Source organism: Gadus morhua, chromosome 3 (assembly GCF_902167405.1).
Source record: "Gadus morhua chromosome 3, gadMor3.0, whole genome shotgun sequence".
NCBI lineage: Eukaryota > Metazoa > Chordata > Actinopteri > Gadiformes > Gadidae > Gadus > Gadus morhua.
The window spans coordinates 2,566,848-2,571,901 of NC_044050.1; the positions used below are offsets into that span (position 1 = coordinate 2,566,848).

Here is a 5,054-nt window from a genome sequence, read left to right on the forward strand (position 1 = left end):
TGCTCCTCAGACGACCTGCTCCAGACCTTCATCCATCTCTGCTCGTCAAACTTGTTTATTCAGCTTTATTCAAGAGAGATTTTTGAATTGTCTGTGTGTGCGTGCGGTTGCGCATGTGTGTGTGTGTGTGTGTGTGTGTGTGTGTGTGTGTGTGTGTGTGTGTGTGTGTGTGTGTGTGTGTGTGTGTGTGTGTGTGTGTGCATTTGTGCCTGACAAAATGTGCAGAACTCAGTGATCTTGCAATTTAATTGTTTGCATTGTGTTAAAATTATATTTATTATATTAAGGCCTGTATATCTCAAATTATGTTTTTTCTTAAAGGAAGATAACGCTATGACAGATAGGCCTAGGCCTACATATCAATTATGTGAATGCCAGACCCTGAAATAACGTTTGGAATCACAAGCTCAGTCCACAGCCCATGCGGTCAATAACGCTGATGCATGGGGATTAGAGGCCCGCTAACATGACCTGCCTTCATAAACCCACACGATGAACTGAGTCACTGAGACACGTTTCTAAAAGCTGAAATACAAAATCAATCCATTTAAAACTCGCCATTAAATAGTCTTTGTCAGTAGAACAATACAAAACATTATTAATTGTCATGTAAGATGCTTTACACATAGGCCTAGGACTTACATAAAAGGGAAAAAAATATTTCTCAATATTTGTTTGAAGATAATTATTGATTGTTCGTCTGATGATACATACAAGTGTGTCTTCGTGTTTTTTTATTTATACAAATGTGAACGTATCATGTCTCTCAACATCAATAACGACTTCAATATCACTTTAAATGTGCTACATTTCTCAAAGTAGCATGAAGATACATTATGCTACTAGTAGGGGACATATTATGAAAACAGCACTTTTTCTGGGATTTGGGGTGTTGTTGTGGGTATATGGTGCTCCCACACGCATACAAACTTTGAAAAATGTCTGTACATGATTTTTTGAGTAAGATACGAATTTCTGGAAGCAGCCCGCCTCAAGCTACCAAACGAGCGAGTCAGTTTCAGCGCCCATTCCTACGTAGGAAGGGGCGCTCATTTGAATATGACCTCCCACTTCCCCACCCCCCTTCAATCAGAGTATAAAATAGATACGGCCTATTGTGTTGCATGTTTGGAATTCATCATGTCGAGGATTTACAAGAGGTGTTCTGTTGTTGGCTGTATGGACGTCCACAAATCCCTCCATCGTGTCCCAGAGGACGAAAGAGCGACGTGGATTGATTTCATTCTTGAAGGCGAAGTCCCGGCTACAGTTGGCAAAAACCTTTTGGTCTGCGCTATAACCACTTTACGACTGACGGTTTCACCAACTTCGGTCAGTACACGGAAGGATTAGCTGTGAAACTTTATCTGAACGTGGGGTCCCTTCCAACTTTGCATGGAATACCTGCAGACGAGGGACATGTAAGTATACAAATAATTAGCTGTGTATTCCTTTTAATGTGAATAGTAATTATATATACACGGTGAATATAATTTGTATATTATAGTTATGCTTGATACAGACACAGAGCTATACATGCAAGATAAGGTTGACATCTTTTTTTTCCCGATAGGCCTCAGAGCATCATGCATCATCTGAGTTACCTGCTACAAGGGATATTGGCTGCAATACTGAGCCACCTCAGAGACACCATGTTGGCACACAACTCTCTTTGAAGACTCTTCGTTCACATTACAGAAGTGAAGGTTGGTTGTGTTTATACTGTAACACTGCAGTCATGTTTTATTCCTAAGAATGCCCTACTATCATAAATATATACTTTTTGTTACAGCTTTCCAGGCTACTGTGTCCTTCAAGGACTTTGGCACAACCAATAATTAGGATACTTACCAATAAGTAGGATATAATGTATGATATTTTTGTCTTTCAGCAACTCCTGCATTCTACAAGCTGGAGAAGGCGCTGACCAAGAAAACAGTCCTGACTGAGGGATATAGCAAAGCTCAGTCCCCACCACCAGACGTCGTCTTTGGAGGCATTCCACGCTGTGATCCTGCGGTTCGCTCCTAAAAATGTTGTCTATCCATTTCTAGGAATGCTGTGCAGGTAAATTAGGCTGAGATTACTTGTTGTGAACATTTTCCCATTTCTTGCAATTATTTCCATGTTTGATTTTTCTTTTTAATGTCATAGACTCTACCTGGCTGCACTGCATTACAATGAGCATTTTGATTGAGGACAAGCCACTACGTCATCAGGGGATCTTATGTTCAGACTGACCTTTCCTATGGCCAGGAAGGGAGAGTGCAGAGCCAAACCAGTGAAGACTGAGGCGACATTCCGTAAGTGTCAACTTTTAATTTTACTCAGAAAATAAACATTTATATTGAACATGAGACAAAGTACATGAGACAAACTCATAAATACCATATGCACATAAATACCTGAAAATATACCAAATATTCAAAGTGCAAAATGTCAATGCATGAACAGTTGTTGAATAATCTTGTAACTAGTGATTCCCTTTTGTGTGTGTTGCACAGAGTATGTGAATGATTTGATGGACATGATCATGGAGAAGGTCTTTGTCGACCCAGCATCGTACAGAGCAGAGATTCTGAAGATAAACATCCCGCCGGAACTGTCTTCAGAATATGAGCATCCAGACAAGGTGGAGGTCATCGCCAGCTACGTCTCCAGATTCAATCAAGGGAGGGTGGTTTGAAGCTTCCTTATCTTCCATGGGCGTCAGGAAACTCCCGGTGTATACGAAGAACAACGCATGATGGGATAACAACCCGTATCTTCCGCCCAAGGAAGCCCCAGCACCAGCTCACAAAATGTCTATAGGCTAAATACCTGTAACGACTGAGAAAATGTAACATTGTTAGTCAACAGGTTCTACAATGTCAACATCTCTGTTCACATTTTCTCATTGAATTCAGTGAATTCTTCACTTATACTGTATTTAAATGCACAAATATTCATGACTGCGTTCAATAAATGTTTATTGTATCTGTACAATGTTTTATGTGAATTAATGCGTAATATGCGTATCTGCTTATGAAAAAAATTGGCTATATGTTAAAATATGATGTGAAATTGTGGCATTGGCTGACTTTATTTAGTTTATTGTGTATGAACAGTCAAGTAGGTTATTATAGGTAAAACTCACTGCACTATCCCCCGTAGTCGCAAAGGACCGTCGTCAGCTCTGTAAATGTTGAATGTGTTCTGCAGCGAGAACACATTTAGACAAACCGGTTCTACACCTGGATGGTCTATCATACAGGGAGGCCTTTCATCCAGCTGTTCCTGCCGTCTTGTAACCTATTATGGATAACATAAGGTGAGTATCTGCAATGGCATGTTATCAGAAATCATGCACTGCAAACATAAGTGTAGGTAAGGGTTAGGTAGCTGCTAATGTTACCTGAGGCACCTCCTGACAGCATACGTTCTCTGGCTCTGACTGCATTGTGGCACAATTTCCACATGTGCACCTATACAAACAAATACAAATAAATCATGCATGTATAATGCTAAGTAAATAAACCTGGCATACCAGTATTTGCAACCAATAATAGCTCCCACGTCTGAGATTGGTGCGTGCTCTAGATGGCCACATTTTCCTAGCCTGAGGTGAATGTCCAGTAGCGCTAGGCATTCTCAAGTTTACAACACAAACACATCTGGTTGACATAATTTCACGTTTTGTGAAATAGAAGAAAAATATAGTTATAACTAGTGTAAATTCAATAGGCTTACTATATAATCGCCTAGCTTCTAAAGATGGCTAGTACTACATACTTCTTTTTATTTCGTTTGCACTACTACTATGTCACATATTTTCCAAGAGCACCTTACCATGCATACTGAATCACAGGGTCTGTCCCTGCAATCGTCTGATTCAAGCATTTGAACCCAACGCAGACTATTCATAATATTCTAATGAACACGGAAGAGGCAGTGAATGAAGTATTGATTAGACAGCGATTCAGACACTGTCACAAACTGAGAGGAGAGTTGACGGATAAGATGGCGGTTGACCTAGTTTCAAAGTTTATAGGCCTACCGTGTATACTCGGTAATACCGGTGTTGACGCGAGTGTATTACTCGGTGTGAAAATGTCCACACCGCGTCAACCCTAATGTCTTCTATATATCTAGTGCCAGCAGCTAGCGTCTAACTTATGCGGGAAACTCAGACAATGACGTTGAAAAGTTCCATAAAAAATAGAAAGTTTTTCTTTGACTAACCATTCAGAAGCATCCTGCTGAATTCTTGGAGTCTGAGGATCTGCAGGAGCCTCCTCTCCTTCTTCAGGATCCGATTCAGGTTCGAACATATATGGCTGAACCACTGAAGCTGCCATGTCCGCTAATTTCACATGCTACGGTACACTCTCTCCGTAACCATGGTAACAGTTTGTTAGAAGGGTGTGTCCAAATGCAATGGATGGTAGCTCATTTGCATTGAAGCTACACCCCCCTGAAACAGCGCATTCTGAAAGGGACTGAAACAGAGGGAATAGCAGGCGAGATTTTTTTTCCTAAAAGTTATTTCAAGCAAACAGCTTCAAAAACATGTTTTTGAAAACTCAAATGCTATGTTTACTTGTTGTGAAAATAGCGTAATATGTCACCTTTAAGGTGCCCGTCATTTCACATACATAAAACTGTCGATCCGTGCAGGGTTTAGGGTTTGGCAAGCCATGATCCCATAAAGTCACTCCGCGCAATTGTATATATCATATATGTATTTTTAATTTTCAGCCTTTAAAATTTTAAGCGCGACGTGGAGTCTCTTAGCGGCCCATTTCATCAGCATATCAAACCGAGATCAAGGCAGTTCATTTAAGCCCCTGGAGAGGGCAGTCACACACGAGACTTCACCTCCAGGTGGAGAAACGGGCCAGTTGAATACGGTTCATGCTGCAGTCGGGGTGGGAACTTTTTAGAGAAATGATTTCCCCCGTTTGTCCCTTTAAACCCGAGAATGAATATAACATGCTTAGTTTAAACAGAGAACACGTTCAAGGTTAGCAGCCAGGGTAGTTTGGTTTCGACTTCTGGCCTCTAATGATAAAGTA

General features: G+C 40.7%; 1 long non-coding RNA gene across 1 annotated transcript; it reads right to left on the minus strand.

Moving 5' to 3' along the window:
* Nucleotides 1–2,304: 2,304 nt before the first annotated feature.
* Nucleotides 2,305–4,368, minus strand: LOC115540672 (uncharacterized). The gene is made up of 4 exons (XR_003976217.1): nt 4,222–4,368; nt 3,395–3,464; nt 3,137–3,291; nt 2,305–2,829 (listed from the first exon to the last, which is right to left on the minus strand). It is a non-coding gene; the product is annotated as an uncharacterized LOC115540672 (long non-coding RNA).
* Between the last annotated feature and the right edge of the window lie 686 nt (nt 4,369–5,054).